Here is a 22,089-nt window from a genome sequence, read left to right as displayed (position 1 = left end):
TCCGTATGATGTAATATCCCAACAAAAAAAAATTGGAAATTCTCCTAAAGACACAACTTTAAAAGCACTTCCAAAAATGTTTTCCGAAAGAAGTTCTTTTTTAACTGGTTAAAAATTTGAAACAAAACAAAAAAGGTATCGTAAAACTTTTTAACACTGTCTTCTAAATTGTAAGTTAGTCCATAAGGGGTATATATTAAACAAAAAAAAAGGCCGATTAAATACGTATATAATTCAGTTTGACAAAATTTTCTATAGAAATAAAATTTTGACAAAATTTTCTATAGAAATAAAAACTTGACAAAATTTTCTATAGAAATAAAATGTTGACAAAATTTTCTATGGAAGTAAAATGTTGACAAAATTTTCTATAGCAATAAAATTTTGACAAAATTTTCTATAGAAATAAAATGTTGACAAAATTTTCTATAGAAATAAAATGTTGACAAAATGTTCTATAGAAATAAAATGTTGTCAAAATTGTCTATAGAAATAAAATGTTGACAAAATTTTCTACAGAAATAATTTTTTTACAAAATTTTCTATAGAAATAAAATTTTGACAAAATTTTCTATGGAAATAAAATGTTGACAAATATTGCTATAGAAATAAACTTTTTACAAAACTTTTACATAAAATTTGACAATTTTTACATGGCTGTTAGAGGCCATATACTAACGAAATGTACCAAATTTCAACCGCATCGGATGACTTTTGCTCCTCCAAGAGGCTCCGGAGGTCAAATCTGGGGATCGATTTAAATGGGAGCTATATATAATTATGGACCGATATGGACCAATTTTTGCATGGTTGTTAGAGACCGTATACTAACATCAGTTACCCAATTTCAAACGGATCGGATGAATTTTGCCCCTCCAAGAGGCTCCGGAGGTCAAATCTGGGGATCGGTTTATATGGGAGCTATATATAATTATGGACCGATATGGACCAATTTTTGCATGGTTGTTAGAGACCGTATACTAACATCAGATACCCAATTTCAAACGGATCGGATGAATTTTGCCCCTCCAAGAGGCTCCGGAGGTCAAATCTGGGGATCGGTTTATATGGGAGCTATATATAATTATGGACCGATATGGACCAGTTTTTGCATGGTTGTTAGAGACCATATACTAACACCACGTACCAAATTTCAATCGGGTAGGATGAAGTTTGCTCCTCCAAGAGGCTCCGGAGGTCAAATCTGGGGATCGGTTTATATGGGAGCTATATATATTTATGGACCGATATGGACCAATTTTTGCATGGTTGTTAGAGACCGTATACTAACATCAGGTACCAAATTTCAACCGGATCGGATGAATTTTGCCCCTCCAAGAGGCTCCGGAGGTCAAATCTGGGGATCGGTTTATATGGGGGCTATATATAATTATGGACCGATATGGACCAATTTTTGCACGGTTGTTAGAGACCGTATACTTAGACCACGTACCAAATTTCAACCGGATCGGATGAATTTTGCTGCTCCGGAAGGCTCCGCAAGCCATATTTGGGGATCGGTTTATATGGGGGCTATACGTAAACGTATGCCGATATGGCCCACTTTCAATACCATCCGACCTACATCAATAACAACTACTTGTGCCAAGTTTCAAGTCGATAGCTAGTTTCGTTCGGAAGTTAGCGTGATTTCCACAGACGGACGGACAGCCGGACAGACGGACGGACGGACGGACATGCTTAGATCGACTCAGAATTTCACCACGACCCAGAATATATATACTTTATGGGGTCTTAGAGCAATATTTCGATGTGTTACAAACGGAATGACAAAGTTAATATACCCCCATCCTATGGTGGAGGGTATAAAAATTTAAAATTTTTTTGTTTCAAATTGGTTAAAAACAGACCAAGAACTAGGTTAGGTGGCACTTCACTTAGCTGAATAGTCTATTGTGATACCACATTGGTGAACTTCTCTCTTATCACTGAGTGCTGCCCGATTCCATGTTAAGCTCAATGACAGGGGACCTTCATGCTAACCATTGGACCACGGTGTCTCCCGACCAAGAACTAATATTAGTTCTTGGTAATATTAGTTCTTAAATACTATTATAATATTAATAATAGTATTTAAATTTTGCCGAAAAAATATGCTAAATCCATTATAGAAAACTTGACGTCAAACGTTCCAGACAAACGAATTAAAAATCATAAGAAAATTAAAAATTATTTATTTTTCAAAATATCGCAAATTTTCTTAATTTATATCCAAAACACTGAATTCGCACAACACCTTAAGAAGTGATGCAAATTCAGTGTAACGGCTGTTGAGATGGTGGATATTCGCCCTATGACAAGCCCATGTTAAATTCATCGCTTCTGCGCCAATTTTGCACCACTTCAGAATCCAAAAAGAACATTTTCACTACCTTTTTTGCTGGGATGTTCATTTAATGTAGAAGGTACACCGAGAAGAGGAATCAAAGAGCTTTTGCCTTGAAAAAAACAGTGAACCCACCAAGAAGAAAAATATTTGAAGGAAAATTTGGAAAATTTGTAGTTTGCAGGAAAAAATTGGTGTTCAAAATTGCAAGAATGTCTTTAGTGCCATACGAAGTTCAACGTGGGCGCATATGTAGTAAATCTACAAATTTAAAGAAATAATGATCTATTTATTTTGTGAGAACTACGAATTTAGCAAATAAAGGGTGATACGGTCAAAATTTGGTCAATATAAACTTGACGTATTGCTTTAAATTTTGCATTTAAAAAACCTGAAAACCCCTCATTTTGAAGGTGTGTGTGTGTAGAATGTTGCTCCTATTTTGATTTTGGAATTCACTCTTCAGTTGTCAAAATGCTGTCCAAGCAAGAAGAGCAGCGTATCAAAATTTTGCTCGCGAAAATCCGAGCTACTCGCACGCAAAGCTGGCAAAATCGCTAAAAGTTGCCAAATCAACCGTTAAAAATGTAATTAAAGTGTTTGGGGAACGTTTGTCGACAGCCAGGAAGTCTGGATCGGGGGGAAATCGAAAACCGGAAGCAGCTGAGACGACAAAGAGAGTTGCCGGTAGTTTCAAGCGAAACCCTAACCTCTCTCTCCAAGATGCCGCAAATAAGCTGGGTGTATCGTCTACAACCGTGCATCGAGCCAAAAAACGAGCCGGACTATCGACTTACAAGAAGGTAGTGACTCCAAATCACGATGATAAACAAAATACGACGGCCAAAGCGCGATCCCGGAGGCTGTACACGACGATGCTGACGAAGTTTGACTGCGTGGTAATGGACGACGAAACCTACGTCAAAGCCGACTACAAGCAGCTTCCGGGACAGGAGTTTTATACGGCAAAAGGAAGGGGAAAGGTAGCAGATATTTTCAAGCACATAAAACTGTCAAAATTCGCAAAGAAATATCTGGTTTGGCAAGCCATCTGTACCTGTGGCTTGAAAAGCAGCATTTTCATAGCTTCCGGGACTGTCAACCAAGAAATTTACGTGAAAGAGTGTTTGAATAAACGTCTGCTGCCTTTCCTGAAGAAACACGGTTGTTCCGTACTGTTTTGGCCGGATTTGCATCTTGCCATTACGGTAAAAAGGCCATGGAGTGGTACGCCGCCAACAACGTGCAGGTGGTTCCCAAGGACAAGAACCCTCCCAACACACCAGAGCTCCGCCCAATTGAGAAATACTGGGCTATTGTCAAGCGGAACCTAAAGGAGACCAAAAAAACCGCTAAGGACGAGCAGCAGTTCAAGGCAAACTGGCTTTCTGCAGCGAAGAAGGTGGACAATGTGGCTGTACAAAATCTGATGACAGGTGTCAAGCGTGAGGCCCGGCAATTCGGATTTGGAAAAGCGAAAGCCTAACTGAATATATTTCCTGAATTTTATAATAATTGAACTTGAAAAAGAAATTTAATTTGATTTTTTAAATAAACGATTTCACCGATTTACACGCGTTTTCCCTTGACCAAATTTTGACCGTATCACCCTTTATTAATACTTCATCTGTGTGTAATTTTTCCCCGTTTCTTTTTTCGGATCGGATGAATTTTGATTCTCCAAAAGGCACTGGAGGTCAAATCTGGGGATCGGTTTATATGGGGGTTATATATAATTATGGACTGATATGAACCAATTCCTGCATGGTTGTTGGATACCATATACTAACATCACGTACCAAATTTCAACCGAATCAGATGAATTTTGCTCTTCCAAGAGGTTCCGGAGGTCTAATCTGGTGATCGCTTTATATGGGGGTTATAAATAATTATGGACCGATTTCAACAAATTTTTTCATGGGTGTTTGAGGCCATATATTAACACCACGTACCAAATATCAACTGAAACAGATGAATTTTGGTCTTCCAAGAGGCTCCGGAGGTCAAATCTGGTGATCGGTTTATATGGGGGCTATATATAATTATGCACCGATGTGGATTTTTGCATGGTCATTAGAGACCATATATTAACACCATGTACCAAATTTCAGCCGGATCGGATGAAATTTCCTTCTCTTAGAGGCTCCGCAAGCCAAATCTGGCGATCGGTTTATATGGGGGCTATATATAATTATTGACCGATGTGAACCAATTTTTGCATGGTTGGTAGAGACCATATACTTACACCGTGTACCAAATTTCAGCCGAATCGGATGAAATTTGCTTTTTTAGAGGATCCGCAAGCTAAATTTGGGGGTCCGTTTATTTGGGGGCTATACGTAAAAGTGGACCGATATGGCCCATTTGCAATACCATCCGACCTACATCAATAACAACTACTTGTACCAAGTTTCAAGTCGATAGCTTGTTTCGTTCGGAAGTTAGCGTGATTTCAACAGACGGACGGACGGACACGATCAGATCGACTCAGAATTTCACCACGACCCAGAATATATATACTTTATGGGATCTTAGAGCAATATTTCGATGTGTTACAAACGGAATGATAAAGTTAATATACCCCCATCCTATGGTGGAGGGTATAAACATAATTATGTCAAATAAATTTTCTTGAATTTGTTGAAAAATATTTTCTTATTTTTGTGAAATCGGCGTGAAATCTACGTTTGTAATACTGTTTAGTACAACATTTTCTAAAATTAAACTAATTTTTTTTTATTAACCAAAATTTTCCAATCTGGTGGGATCACTGTATTTTGTGTGTTGAAAAATTACCTTAATTTCAAAACATTTTTTCTCTTATTTTTATGCAACTAGTCAACCTAGTAGATCGTATATATTTCTTTTGAATTAAATTTATTAAAACCCTATATTTGTTTTTGATCCCAACAATGTTAGGCAATTTTAATGTAGTGCGTTTGAATGTCGTACTCACCTAATGGTCAATTTATTTTATCCGAATTTTAATTCGTTGCTTGCTTTGGCAAAATAACTGGAAATTTTATTTACACAATTTGTTAGCAAATATTACTTAAAGACCATAATAATGTATTGATGATTAAATTCTGTTTGGAAAAAAAGTGACAGACAGACGTACGGATTGGCGGATGAACCCACCCAAAAAAAAGAGCTTTGTGTTAGCAGACATGAATACAAAAATTCACAAGAAATTCTTTCTTTCACTCTCAATTTAAAGAGAATTTCATATGATTTATTTATATGCGCTCATGTGGGATTCTTTGTGGCATTGTAAATAATTAGTAATCGTTCAAGTATGTTATAAGGTAATAATACAGGGATTTAAACTTTAAACAGCGACACCCATAAAAATGTAAATTCACTATGAAAAAAGATGCAGGTTTAATATAAATATGTTACTAAAAAAATTGTGTTAAAAATTAAAATTAAAATGTCTTTAGCTCTATATGAAGCTCATGTTCAACATCAATTTATACTCATTTTAGAAATATATGAACTATTTTATGAACGAATTTAGTAAAATTTTGTATTTCATGCCATTAAATTAAACAAACAATATTTAATATATGGAAAATTTTTCTTACATTTGACAAACTTTCACTAAAATCAACTAAGTTGCATGAACTAAAATAAAATTGAAGCGTTTATAGACTTGTTTTCTGAGAGTAGCCCAATAAGGCTAAAAACTAAGATAAAAGCTGTGAGTTGATAGCCCAGTTTATTTACTAAGTAAATACAATTATTTATGGTTTTATTATTTCGCCAAGAATTCACTAAAAGTGCTATTGATTAGTTTTTAACCATTCCATAGAAAAAACAATTTTTAATGCATTTTTGATATTATAAAACCCCTCCTAGTAAATATATTTTTTCTTATTTAAATTTTATGATCTCTAACGGTATTAAATAATTAAAGAAGCAACATATATTTATCTCTACTGGCATAGAAATATAGAACATATTCTAATTGCTTTCTGGACTTGTGTACGCTAACAAGTGAGTACACAGAAAAAAATTTCACGAACATTATTCCAAGTAAAATTTTCATTGAGTTTTAAAAAATTCAATAATAACAAGTAAGGAAAGTCTAAAGTCGGGCGGGGCCGACTATATTATACCCTGCACCACTTTGTGGATCTAAATTTTCGATACCATATCATCCGTCAAATGTGTTGGGGGCTACATAAACGGTGATACGTTCAAAATTTGGTCAATATAAACTTGACGTATTTCTTTCAATTTTGCATTTAAAAAACCTGAACACCCCTCATTTTGAAGGTGTGTGTAGAATGTTGCTCCTATTTTGATTTTGGAATTCACTCTTCAGTTGTCAAAATGCCGTCCAAGCAAGAAGGGCAGCGTATCAAAATTTTGCTCGCGCATCGCGAAAATCCGAGCTACTCGCACGCAAAGCTGGCAAAATCGCTAAAAGTTGCCAAATCAACCGTTACAAATGTAATTAAAGTGTTTGGGGAACGTTTGTCGACAGCCGGGAAGTCTGGATCGGGGGGAAATCGAAAACCGGAAGCCGCTGAGACGACAAAGAGAGTTGCCGGTAGTTTCAAGCGAAACCCTAACCTCTCTCTCCGAGATGCCGCAAATAAGCTGGGTGTATCGTCTACAACCGTGCATCGAGCCAAAAAACGAGCCGGACTATCGACTTACAAGAAGGTAGTGACTCCAAATCGCGATGATAAACAAAATACGACGGCCAAAGCGCAATCCCGGAGGCTGTACACGACGATGCTGACGAAGAAGAATTTGATAGACTTCTACAAAATCTATAGACTCAAAATTAAAGTCGGCTAATGCACTAGGGTGGAACACAATGTTAGCAAAAAATATGGGAAACATTTAAATCTGAAGCAATTTTAAGGAAACTTCGCAAAAGTTTATTTATGATTTATCGCTCGATATATATGTATTAGAAGTTTAGGAAAATTAGAGTCATTTTTACAACTTTTCGACTAAGCAGTGACGATTTACATGGAAAATGTTGGTATTTTGACCATTTTTGTCGAAATCAGAAAAACATATATATGGGAGCTATATCTAAATCTGAACCGATTTCAACCAAATTTTGCACGCATAGCAACAATGCTAATTCTACTCCTTGTGCAAAATTTCAACTAAATCGGAGTTAAAAATTGGCCTCTGTGGTCATATGAGTGTAAATCGGGCGAAAGCTATATATGGGAGATATATCTAAATCTGAACCGATTCTAACCAAATTTGGCACGCATAGCTACAATGCTAATTCTACTCCCTGGGCAAAATTTCAACTAAATCGGAGCAAGAAATTGGCCTCTGTGGTCATATGAGTGTAAATCGGCCGAAAGCTATATATTGGAGCTATATATAAATCTGAACCAATTTCAACCAAATTTGGCACGCATAGCAACAATGCTAATTCTACTCCCTCTATAAAATGTCATGTACTAATTGTTCTTCTTGTGCAAAATTTTAAGCAAATTAGGGTAAAACTCTGACTTCTGGGGCCATATAAGTCCATATAGGGCGAAATATATATATGGGAGCTATATCTAAATCTGAACCGATTTCTTCCAAAATCAATAGGGTTCTATTCTGAGCCAAAACACATGCTTGTGCCAAATTTGAAGTTGATTGGACTAAAACTGCGACCTAGACTTTGATTACAAAAATGTGTTCACGGACAGACGGACAGAGTAACATGGCTATATCGACTCAGGAGCCCACCCTGAGCATTTTTGCCAAAGACACCATGTGTCTATCTTGTCTCCTTCTGGGTGTTGCAAACATATGCACTAACTTATAATACCCTGTTCCACAGTGTGGCGCAGAGTATAAACATTTTATTGATTCAACAAATTTTTTAATTGAAACAAAAATCAATCACAAAAGTTAATAGTATCAATTAATTTTTTATTTGGATCAATTAATTTTTTAATTGACCTTCAATCAATTTTTAATTGATACTATTATTTCTGTGATTGAAGGCATTTCAATTAAAAAATTTATTTGATTCATTTATTTTCGTGATTGAATCAGATTTTTTTTGTGTGTAGAGAGTTTATATCTATTTATTATACGAGTTTTTTCGAAAAATAATAAAATAATTTCGCACTACACTATCACACAACGAACACCATATTCTGCTTGCATTCGAGTTGATTGTATTAGAATGAAAGACTTAAGCAACAAACATTTGTTTGCTGCCGTCATCGTTATGGTCATTATTTATTACTAATTTATTTCAATTAAATACCAATTAATACAGACAAGCATTTGTTATCTTTGCAGTTGGCATTATGAAATGCTACAGATGAAGTTGCCTGTACCCTATTTTAAGAATATTATTCCTTTGTAGTTGTTATTTTAATGATTCTATTTCTAGCCTACACGATGTCTTTCCAAAGCGAATGGAGACTTCGTATACAGTAGTTGATATGACATGAACATGTTTGCAACATATAATATGCAATCACCGACATAGTTTATATTTGGATAATATTATTTTCCTGACTATGTGTATAGAATGGATAATATTGGTGTGTCCATTTATCCTGGAATGGTTTAATTCGTTTATAATTTCATATTTGGAAGAAAACAAGGAATAGAGTTTATATATTATCACTTTTTACAAACGTACTTTTTAATTTTCTCTTTTCAGAAAAAATACCTTTAAACATGCAAGAATTTCATCTATTTCGTTGTAACCAGCCGGTTATTTTGGTTCATATTTCTATATACAGATCTGCTTATACATTCAAAAAACAAAAGTGAACCCAACAGGAGGATGCAAGTTAATCGTCGACAGTACAAAACCAAGTAAATATTTTTCGACAACTTCAAGAAAAATTGATGGACATAATTATTTTTTATACCCTCCACCATTGGATGGGGGTATATTAACTTTGTCATTCCGTCTGTAACACATCGAAATATTGCTCTAAGACCCCATAAATATATATATTCTGAAATCACGCTAACTTCCGAACGAAACAAGCAGATTAGGCTTGCAGAGTCTAAGAGAAGCATATTTCATCCGATCTGGCTGAAATTTGGTACATGATGTCAGTATATGGTCTTTAACAAGCATGGTTTACATCGGTCGATAATTATATATAGCCCCCATATAAACCGATCCCCAGATTCGGCTTGCGGAGCCTATACAAGAAGCAAATTTCTTGCGATCCGGCTGAAATTTGGTACATGGTGTTAGTATATGGTCTCTAACAAGCGTGCAAAAATTGGTTCATATAGGTTCATAGTTATATATAGCCCCCATATAAACCGATCCCCAGATTTGAACTCTGTAGTCTCTTGGAGGAGCAAAATTCATCCGATCCGATTGAAATTTGGTACATTTGTAGGTATATGGTCTGTAACAACCATGCAAACATTGGTCCAAATCGGTCCATAATTATATATAGCCCCCATATAAACCAACCCCCAGATATGGTTTGCGGAGCCTCTTAGAGAAGAAAATTTCATCCAATCCGGTTGAAATTTGTTACGTGGCATTAGTATGTAGTCTCTAACAACCATGCAAACATTGGTTCATATCGGTTCATAATTATATATAGCCCCCATATAAACCGATCCCCAGATTTGAACTCTGTAGCCTCTTGGAGGAGCAAAATTCATCTGATCCGGTTGAAATTTACGTGGTGTTAGTATATGGTCTTTAACAAACTTGCCAAAATTGGTCCATATCGGTCCATAATCATATATAGGCCCCATATAAACCGATCCCCAGATTTGGTTTTTGAGCCTCTTGAGGAGCAAATTTCATCCGATTAAGTTGAAATTTGGTACATTGTGCTAGTATATAGCCTTTAACAACCATGCCTAATTAGGTCCATATCGGCCTATAGTTATATATATAGCCCTCAGATAAACCGAAGACGATGTTAAGTAGTTTTATGATGCCTTGCCATCGGAAAGTATTTCCACAACCCAAGTAATTCGATTGTTGATGACAATCTTTCGTAGAAGTTTCTACGCAATCCATGGTGGAGGGTACATAGAATTCGGCATGGCCGAACTTACTGCCGTATATACTTGTTTTCACTTGTTAAAGAAAAATCTGTTGTGGAAAAAATGACGAAAGACTACACAAAAACGAAATTGAAAATGGACGCATTTGTGCTAAAATTTACAAATTTTAAAAAATTCTGAGACTACACTGAACCCACCAGGAAGAAAAATTTTGGTTAATTTTAGAAAATTTATATTTGTTTTAGAAATTTTAAGTAAACAGTATTACAAAGAAAAACACTTTTTTTTCAAAATTCGTTTTTATTATTCAACATAGTTCCCTTCAAGAGCGATACAACGATTATAACGGCCTTCCAATTTTTGATACCATTTTGGTAGTACTCCTTCGGTTTTGCCTCAAAATAGGCCTCAGTTTCGGCAATCACCTCTTCATTGCAGGCAAATTTTTTCCCTGTGAGATCTGAGAACAAGAAAAAGTCGCTGGGGCCAGATCTGGAGAATACGGTGGGTGGGGAAGCAATTCGAAGCCCAATTCATGATTTTTTGCCACCGTTCTCAATGACTTGTGGTACGGTGCGTTGTCTTGGTGGAACAACACTTTTTTCTTCGTCATATGGGACCGTTTTGCCGCGATTTCGACCTTCAAACGCTACAATAACGTCATATAATAGTCACTGTTGATGATTTTTCCCTTTTCAAGATAATCGATAAAAATTATTCCATGCGCATCCACGCTTCGGAGACGGTTCACCGGTCGCTGTCCACTCAGCCGACTGTCGATTGGACTCAGGAGTATAGTGATGGAGGCATGTTTCATCCATTGTCACATATCGACGGAAAAACTCGGGTGTATTACGAATTAACAGCTGCAACCACCGCTCAGAATCATCAACACGTTGTTGTTTTTGGTCAAATGTGAGCTCGCGCGGCACCCATTTTGCACAGAGCTTCCGCATATCCAAATATTGATGAATGATATGACCAACACGTTCCTTTGATATCTTTAAGGCCTCTGCTGTCTCGATCAACTTCATTTTACGGTCATTCAAAATCATTTTGTGGATTTTTTTTGATGTTTTCGTCGGTAACCACCTCTTTCGGGCGTCCACTGCGTTCACCGTCCTCCGTGCTCATTTCACCAAGCTCGAATTTTGCATACCAATCAATTATTGTTGATTTCCCTGGGGGGAGTCCGGAAACTCATTATCAAGCCAAGTTGTTGCTTCCACCGTATTTTTTCCCTTCAGAAAACAGTATTTTATCAAAACACGAAATTCGTTTTTTTTTTTCATTTTTTCACAATAACAAAAGTTGCTTCACAAAAGACGCTCTATCTCACAAACTAATTGACTTACAGACGTCAAATTTTGACACGAATCATTTAAAGGTTGGTACTATACAAAAATAATATGCATTTAATACTAGCGATGCCATCTATGTGTCAGACCGGGGACTTATCCGCCAACCTGTTAATATCACGCCAATATCACAAAAATAAGTAAATATTTTTCGACAAATTCAAGAAATTTTATTAGACATAAATACTTTTTCAACTTGTTAATGAAAATTTTGTAGTTGATGGAAAAACATGCAGTTTCAAGAATGTCTTTAGTGCCATACGAAGTTCAAGATGGGCGCATCTTTAGTAAAATTTACAAATTTAAAGAAATAATGAACTGAGAAGTGCAAATTTAGTAAATCTATATGCTTTGTTTGTGTAAAATTTTTTCCCCGTTTTTTATTTCATTTAACTAGCGTACGCAAACAATTATTAGAGTAAAGGAAACCTTATCCAAAAATAATAAATCTATGAAAGTTAAATTGGCTTTAATGGAAAAGAAAGTTCACATTTTTGTTTGAGTATATTTTGTGGAACAAATATTCTAAGTCGTGATGAAATTTTTGAGTCGATCTAGCGATGTCCGACCGTTTCTTGAAATCACGCTAACTTCAGGAAGAATCAAGCTATCAACTTGAAACTTTGTACAAATTGTTGCTATTAACGAAGGTCGGATAGACTACTTTATGTAGCCTCCATATAGACCAACTTCGGGAGCCTCTTGGAAGAACAAATTTCGTTCGAATCGGCTCGTGATGTAGGCATATGCCCTCTAACAACAGTGCAAAAATTGGTCCAAATCGGTTCATAATTATATATAGCCCTTATATAAACCGTCCCCAGATCTGTCGTGCCGACCCTCGTGAAAGACTAAATTTCATCCGATCCGACTAATATTTAGTACGTGATGCTAGTATATGCCCTGTAACAACTATGTAAATATTCGTCGATATACTTTTTATACCCAGCAAAAAAAGCGTTGCCAAAAAGTAATAAAAATGTTCAAAATTGGCGCAGAAGCGATGAAATTAACATGGACTTGTCATAGGATGGATGTCCACCATTTCAACAGCCGTTGCACTGACTTTGAATCACTTTTTAGGGTGTGATCTGAATTCAGTGTTTTGGATGTTAATTTAAAAAATTTTGTGATATTTTGCCAAATAAATAATTTGTATAGTTTTTTATGATTTTTAATGAATTCTAACGCTTATCTGAAACGTTTGGCCTCAAATATTTTCATAAATTCGCAATTTTCTAGAATGGATTTAGAATTTTATCGACAAATTTTTAAGAATTTGTCCCATTTTATTAATTCTTACCCTGTTTTTAATCTTTTTGAAACAAAAAAAGTTAAAACTTCCTATTAAAAATATGAAAAAAGCGAGTTATAAAGAATTGTATTAAAAGAACTTCCTGTGTAGTCAAAATAAATAACATCTTTGGGAGGACACTTTTGGAAGTGCGTTTAAAGTCGTGCCTTTAGAAGAACTTCCAATTTTTTTTGCTGGGCAATTAAAAAGCATTTTCCTCCAGACCTTCGTGTAGGAGAAAATTTCATCTGATGCGTCTAAAATTTGGTACGTGATGTCAGTTTATGTATTTTAATATTCATGCAATACTTACAAAAAAAAGTTAAAATTTTCCATTAAAAATATGAAAAAGGCGAGTTATAAAAAATTGAATTAAAAGAACTTCCTGTGTAGTCAAAATAAATAGCATCTTTGGGTGGACACTTTTGGAAGTGCGTTTAAAGTCGTGCCTTAAGAAGAACTTCCAAATTTTGGTGCTGTGCAATTATAAAGCATTTTACCTCCAGACCTTCGTGTAGGAGAAAATTTCATCCGTTGCGGCTAAAATTTGGTATGTGATGTCAGTTTATGTATTTTAATATTCATGGTCCATATCGATTTATAATTTATGCAGCCCTATATAAACTGACCCCATGATTTTACTTCTGGGGTCTCATAGAATAGCAAATTTCCTTCGATCCAGTTTGAAATTGTTACGTGGCGTTAATCTAACAACCATACCAAAAGTAGGGCAAATCGTTGCATAATACTACACGGTTGAAAAAGACTGTTTTTCATATGTTTGGCTATAAACATTATATGTTTGGAACACAAATTTTTAAACACAATATTTTTGAGTGCAAGCATATAATGTTCATAAACTAGCATAACATGTTTGGGACATATATGTTAATATGTTAGAACATATTATGTTTGGGACATAAAATGTTTGTAAATATAATATGCGTGGATGCAAACATATATTAATTTAGAAATAGCCTATAAACATATATGTGTTTAGTAGCTTGGAGCGCAATTTAACAGGGAGCGATTTTGAATTAAGTTGGTGGTTGTTGCTTGTTATTACAAAATTAATATTTTATTTTTCCTTGGGCAATTGATCAGCTACTTCTTTGATCCTTACAAACTGTGTGGTCCGCTGTTCGAATCCCCGTCCGGCAAAAGGTAAAATTAAAATAAAAAAAAATCATAAAATTGAATACTTTATTCTACAATGTTTGTATTACAGAAAAAGGTGCTAAGAACTAAAAAATCTCGTGGAAGTGAGAAAGATGTGGGGCAATATACAATTGGGCAGAAACAAAATTTTGAGCATTTAGGTCGAAAACCTATGTTGTTAGCACCTATATTACCTTTCTATTTTCATAATTCATTATGATTGTAAATATATAAATAAATAAATAAAATTTTGAGCACAATATTGTTTGGGAGAATTTTTTTAAGCATATAATATTTTTGGGTGCAAAATGCTTCCAAACATATTATATGGTCACATAATAACATATTGTTTTTTGGAAGAAAACATTATTGAATTTGGATGCAAAAATACAAAATGTTTGGAAATTGACTACCCAAACATATATTTTAATATGTAATAATATGCTTTCAAACGTATTATATATTGGAAGAGATCAAACATATAAATGTTTGGGCAATACCCAAAAATGTATATGCTTGAAGCAAAATATGTTTGGGAGTATATGTTACAGAAGCGATTTTTTGTGAGCGTGTATATAGCCCCCATATAAACCGATTGTCAGACTTGATTTCCGGATCCTCTGAAAGGAGTAAATTTCATTCGATCCAGTAGAAATTTGGTACGTTGTGATAGTATGTTATATGCCCTCAATTAACAATGCATACACTGAAAAAAATACTGTCGTGAGGTCAAAGAGTTCATGTCTTTAAAATACGAATATAAATTTTGCTTAGCATAGAAGACGCATTTCTCGAAAATAAAGTTATTTTCCTTGTCCAAAAGTCGATAAACTTTTCAATGAAGTCGTATTGTCCTCATAATTAAGTGATTTGACTTAAAAATGGGTATCTTAACATGAAAGAAAAAATTTATAGGCTAAGGTCAACTTGACTTTAATAATTCAGAAAAATTCTTTAAATTTAATGAAATTGTCTTTAAATTTGTTGTCTTTTTGCATCTTGACTACAAAGCAAAAAATCGTTCAAATATAAGTCATGTTTTTCAAAACTTTATTTTAAAGAAGTTTTGTACTTCAAACATAGCATAATTTCTACTGGAAGTCGAGTCCTAATTTGGAAAATAAAGTTACCGTTAACTGGTTTTTAAAGGACTTTGATAGCATATGAAGAAAAAAAGCTGAGAAAGCGAAAAATTTAAATTTGCTTCGTAGAAGCAAGTACACAAAACCTAAATTTAAAAGAGAATTGTGTCTGAAAAGTATCCTTACTTGAATTCTCCGCTTCTTTGGCTCGGAATCAATACCAAATTTTTTAAAGTAAAGGCAAAATCTTTGGAACCGAGTATGCTTTTTTTTTCAGTGTAAATAGGTTGGTATCAGTCCATAATTATATCTACGAGTAGCCCCTCTGATTTGACCTCTGCAACCTCATGTGATGTCATGATGATGTTTTTTAATAATCATGCAAAAAAATTGGTCCCCATATAAACCCTCCTCTGATTTGACCTCTGCAACCTCATGTGATCTCATGATGATGCTTTTTAATAATCATGCAAAAAATTGGTCCACATCGATTCATAATTTTATATAACTCTTATAAAACTCGACTCCCTAGATTTTATTTCTGGAGCTTCATGGAGGAAAAAATTTTATCCGGTCCCGTTGACTTTGCCCTTCTAATCACCATGCCAAAATTACCTTGCCATCGGCAACTGTTACCACAACTCAAACAATTCCATTGTGGATGACAGTCTTTAGTATATATACATAAGATTCGGTGTTTGAACTTTCGGCCGTATTTACTTGTTTTGAATAATACTACTTTGTAAAATTTTTTACGCCAGTCTTAAAATAGGCAAAATTCTTAGATAATGTTTGTTTTCAGTAAAAGTTATAGTAGAATTATACTGAATTGAAGTCACCATGCTCCAAATTTTAAATGGATGTCTGGCCGGTATACAAAGCTTGTTTGACATCTGTACGATTTTGAGTGGATTTTATCCTTGATGTCCACCCGTCATTGTAAGCGAGAATTGACTCTCAACTTTGGTTGGGCAAGTCCTTTTGTCTGTCTGTTTTGTGTCACCACGTGAAGCCTGCAATAATAGAGACCTGTATTCATCTGCAATCAGGACATGTTCCAAGATGTCAATATTGGTTTATGTTTTGCTACAGCCCCTACTTAGACCGATCTCTCGATTTGACTTTGAAGGGTATGGTTCATTCGACTGGTGTGTAATTGTTTGTCATACATTTGAAATGGGCAAGAAATCTGCAATACAGCAAGTCATTCGTCAATCGCCTTAGCTTTCTTCATTAAATAAACGAGTAAAAATGCGGTCATAGCTCTTGACCTCATGGCATTTAATTAAGAATTAAATGGTAAATCCAACATATTTGATGTGACATAAGAAAAATGGAGCATGCTTTTTCACCTTAAAAATTACATTCAGAATCGCTTAAGATTCCCTGCTATCCACAAAACAAATCGAATCTACTGAATTGTTCTCTACGTGTAAGGTCGTTTAATGAAACGTGGCAAAATGTATGGAGAGGAAGAGAATAGATATTCTCTAACATGCAATTATAGCAATCAAATTTTTAACCTACATGTGGGGAAATTGTTATAATTAGAATGAGCAATAACAAAAGACTTAAGCAGCGAACTTCCCATGTACTTGAGAATTTTGCCTAAATAGATCTCACCCACTACAAAGCCGCAGCCATGCTATGCATGCTCTTTAGATCATAATTAAAACATGAGTATTTCTTATACATATATACATTTCTTAATGTCTATTGTATATTCTGTAACCCTGTGTTAGTGATAGAATAATCGACGTATATTTAACCACTAATTAAATTGAATTGCAAAGAAAACACACACATACACACACATTCAGAAAAAAGATTAAACTTAATTGTAAATTACCCACACCTCCTACAATATATAAAACAAGCACTCAAATGAAGAACATTTTCATTAAGCCAAGTCGTGGTACTGCATAAGCTCTTTTATATGGCAGGAGGAAAAAAACTTTTACAAATTTTAACTTTAGCAAACTAAGCATTATGTCCAACTTCTTATATTCATAGTCGCCATACCAGACGTTGGAGCAAACTATACTCGGAATCTAGCTAAAAATCCCTATATAAGGTGAGGGATTCTCAAGCACTTTTGGAATAATTATAATTTCGTTATTGCTAAAGTTGCCATCGTTTCTCATCTTGAATGAACTGATGAATAAGCAAACGACCGAATTGTTGGCATGATGTGAATGAAAATACTTCCGCTTTGATTAGAATTTCTAAGCAAAGTAAAATAAGGACTAGCCCAATAGAAATAGTAGATTGAAAAAAAAAAATCAAATATTTATTTGCTTAATCGGACGAGATGTTAATGGATCAATATCCGTCCATTTGTCCTAGTATTCATTTTTTACGAGTATAAATAATGCAAATCGGATGAAACTTGTGATATGTTCTGCATTTTAAATATCAAGTTCAGTGTTCTATTAAAATTGAAAAGATCTCCTTGTAATGTCATATATAATAAATATATAACATTACGACTTTTGCTGCGAAGACAAAAATCGGTCAATATCGTAGTCTGTAGTAAAATGTCGATACTTGAAGACTTTAGATGTCATACATTCAATATTTTAGAATTTTAAGTCAATTTGATTGTACACACCCCTCTCAAAACACAATCGGTTCAAATGGTCCGGTTTTCAAAGTTAAATTTGGAATTTATAACAGAAGAATAAAGATTTGCGGGAAAATTGTCTAAATCTAGAGGGAGGCTTAAATTTATGTCTAAGCGTCAAAGAAAATTTAATGAAAATATTCCATTCATATGATTTAAGCTTTAAATTCTTGTTAACCGATTTGGATGAAATTTTGCAGACTTGAAGTATTGGTAAGTGTGCGATGAAAAAGATTTTTTTTTACCAAATTTGGTGGCGATCCGTTTGTAATAAAGCGCAACGTGACCCCATTTATCGAAATCGGGCGATACATATATATGGGAGCTATATCTAAATTTGATCCGATTTCTTCCAAATTCAATAGCGTTCGTCCTTGTGCTCAAAAAACTCCCTGTACCAAATTTCATCAAAATCGGTTAATAATTGCGACCGGAATCTTGTGAACAAATTTTAAAAATTCATCCGATCCGGTTGAAATTTGATATGTGGTGTTAGTATATGGTCTATAACAACCATGCAAAAATTGGTCCATATCGGCCCATAATTATATGTTATATAGCCCCCATATAAATTGATCCCCAGATTTGACCTCTAGAATTTCTCGGAGGAGCAAAATTTGGTACATTGCGCTAGTATATGGCCGCTAACAGCTATTCAAAAATTGGTCCATATCGGTCTATAGTTATATATCACACAAAATTGGTCCATATCGTCAAAACTAATCTACCAAAATTTTATTTCTATAGAAAATTTTGTCAAAATTTCATTTTATAGAAAATTTTGTCAAAATTTTATTTCTGTAGAAAATTTTATCAAAATTTTATTTCTATAGATAATTTTATCAAAATTTTATTTCTATAGAAAATTTTGTCAACATTTTATTTCCATAGAAAATTTTGTCAAAATATTATTTCTATAAAAAATTAAGTCAACATTTTATTTCTATAGAAAATTATGTCAACATTTTATTTCTATAGAAAATTTTGTCGAACTTAATTATATACGTATTTAATCGGCCTTTTGTTTTGTTTAATATATCCCCCGTATGGACTAACTTAAAATTTAGAAGACGGTGTTAAGGATTTTTTAAGATACCTTGCCATCGGCAAGTGTTACCGCAACCCAAGTAATTGGATCGTGGATGACAGTCTTTAGTAATAGTTTCTATGCAATCCATGGTGGAGGGTACATAAGATTCGGCCTGGCCGAACTTACGGCCGTATATACTTGTTAGTTCATTTCTTCTTTTAAAGAAAGATGCATTTCGTAAATGGTAATTAAAAATCCAAAAGTGTCGGAAAATTTGCGTTAATTTAATCAATCTCAAAATTTGGAAGACAATTTAGTTAAATTTTCGCACGAAATAGTTCATTTTTCCCATAATTTAGTTTACTTTTTTCTGTGTAGATTTCAAATTTCAAGCGAATTTCATATGGGGGCTATATTAAAACATTTACCGATATATACCAAATTTAGCACGACTCCTAACGAGCCATTTATGCCCTCACGAAGTCAAACCGAGAGATCGGTCTAAATGGGGACTATACCAAATTTAGCACAGCTCTTCATGGGCTCGAAATAACTGACAATTTCCAATTTCCTGAAAATCGAATGGAAATTGCGGCTTCTATGCCCTCTAGAAATCAAATGAGGAGATAGGTCGATATTGGGGCTATATCGAAACCCGGGCCTATATAGCCCATCTTCGAACTTAACCTGTCTTCACGATAGCTTCATTATTGGAGGCTGTAGCGTGATTACAATAGGCAGCATGACGGACATCGCTAGGATAGCTGGGGTATAGGGGCAGTCCGATATTTCACTTAGACTATTCAGTCCATTGTGATACCACAGTGGTATCACAATTGTTAGATCGTCTTAGAATTTCATTAATCGGTGGGATTAATGTCCTATTCATGTATATCGAACGAGAACACAGTCAAAAGAAAATCAGAAACTCGAATTCGAATCAATTGGAGTTTTTCTATTTTTGAAAGCTCGTTTAAATCAATGATGAAATATGAGTATTTTCACATTTTTGACCGGAGGATTCATTCAAATATTAGCAATGTTTTTACTTTATACTTGACACATATTTCATACGTTCGTTTCCTACTCGACAACAAAATATGAAGTGACTTGCCTTTCTAAATAGAGGTACCTAAACTAATTTTTTCTCTCAGAATACGAAAGAAATCTCTAGTTCGATATACTAGAAAAGGGCATAAGTATTTTGGACGCTTAGTAAACCAAAGGCAGATCTTGTTAAAGTACACGTATGGAGTCGAAGCTTTATTTCAGGCTCACTTATACTTTGATATGGTATGGAGTCTAGAACTTATAATAGACACACGGCATGACAGTCCTTATGATTTTTCAGTTTTTCAGGAATATGTTATGAGGAAAACTGATTCTTTTTAGTTCGTTGTGTACCTTGATCGTTTATGTTGAGGTAAATTTCTTCATTCATACATGAGCATTTCAGACCGATCACATAGGTATTTGGAGAGCACATATGTTTTATGAATAAAATTCTGATTAGTTTTCCTAATGGAGGAAAAACATCCAAAGGAAATTCTAAAATCATAAGGGGTTCATGGAAGAAGCATCTCGAGAAGCAGATTTACATTTTCATGTTTCGCTACTTGACATTTGCCGCTTCATCTTGGCACTTCAATTCAACATATTTCGAGTGTTTGCTTTCATGCCTATATGCCGACAATGGAAGTTAGAACAGCAGCTTATGATGTGAGGTTTTCACAATGATCTCCCTCTTTGTGAAAGGCGACTGCCATGCGCGATATAATGTTTTAAGTGATGCGCATATAAAATAAATTTTTTGTTGGCGTTGCATAAATCATCGTAATTTATATACTGAAGCAGTTTTCAGATCTATGGTGACTAAAGGTTGAATCTTCTTTCTGGCACTTGTGCTTTGGTCTTGGGAATATTGTTCTTTCGTTTTTCGGCTCTTTCGAAATTCTTCAGTGATTACAAATTAAAATCATGTTATTCTTCGGTTTAGAACAATGATGAGATGTGTGCAATTCTTTTAAATATTCCTGAACACTGGCTGATTTCATTCTTTTGTGTTCTTTCATTGGGGCTTTGGCCCATATCGGAAACTATGAGATTTGCATAACAAGCTCATATTTAAATGAATGAATATAAGCAATGTATATATGAGAATCCAAGCAAAAAATTATTGCAAATGCCACAATACTAATGGTTAGAACAAACATAATACAGCTGTCATAAAACATAAGCTGAACTCAGCATTGTTTGAACATAAAATTTTCAATGGAAAATATGTTTATGATAATTTGAGTATTAGCTATGTAACAACATTTGTTCTCATATACTCGTATATTTTTTAAAATAAATTATGATGTCTGCATAGTTTCCACAATTGTCCTGAAAATTGTATTAAATGCTTATTTTATGGAGGATTTGTGTAAAACTTTATGATAAACGCTGATATGGGTTTCAAATGTGCGCTATAGAAAACTGGGTATATAATAGAAAATTTGTATGGTCTAAGATCAGAAGGCGGAAAGATTTTTGATCTTAGATCATGAGTTGTCATTATACCCTCCACCATAGTATGGGGGTTATTAACTTAGTCTTGCCGTTTGTAACACATCGAAATACTGCTCTAAGGCCCCATAAAGTATATATATTCTGGGTCGTGGTGAAATTCTGAGTCGACCAAAGCATGTCCGTCCGTCTGTCCGTCTGTTGAAATCACGCTAACTTCCGAACGAAACAAGCTATCGACTTGAAACTTGGCACAAGTAGTTGTTATTGATGTAGGTCGGATGGTATTGCAAATGGGCCATATCGGCCCACTTTTACGTATAGCCCCCATATAAACGAACCCCAAATTTGGCTTGCCGATCCTCTAAGAGAAGAAAATTTCATCCGATCTGGCTGAAATGTTGTATATGGTCTCTAACAACCATGAAAAAATTGGTCCACATCGGTCCATAATTATATATAGCCCCTATATAAACCGATCCCCAGATTTGGCTTGCGGAGCCTCTAAGAGAAGCAAATTTCATCCGATCCGGCTGAAATTTGGTACATGGTATTAGTATATGGTCGAAATCGGTCCATAATTATATATAGCCTCCATATAAACGTATCCCCAGATATGACCTCCGGAGCCCTTTGGAAGTGCAATATTCATCCGATTCGGTTGAAATTTGGTACGTCATGTTAGTATATGGTATCCAACAACCAT

Source organism: Haematobia irritans, chromosome 3, assembly GCF_050003625.1.
Source record: "Haematobia irritans isolate KBUSLIRL chromosome 3, ASM5000362v1, whole genome shotgun sequence".
Taxonomy (NCBI): domain Eukaryota; kingdom Metazoa; phylum Arthropoda; class Insecta; order Diptera; family Muscidae; genus Haematobia; species Haematobia irritans.
The sequence above is the reverse complement of the archived record's forward strand: the minus strand, read 5'-3'. Positions refer to the sequence as shown.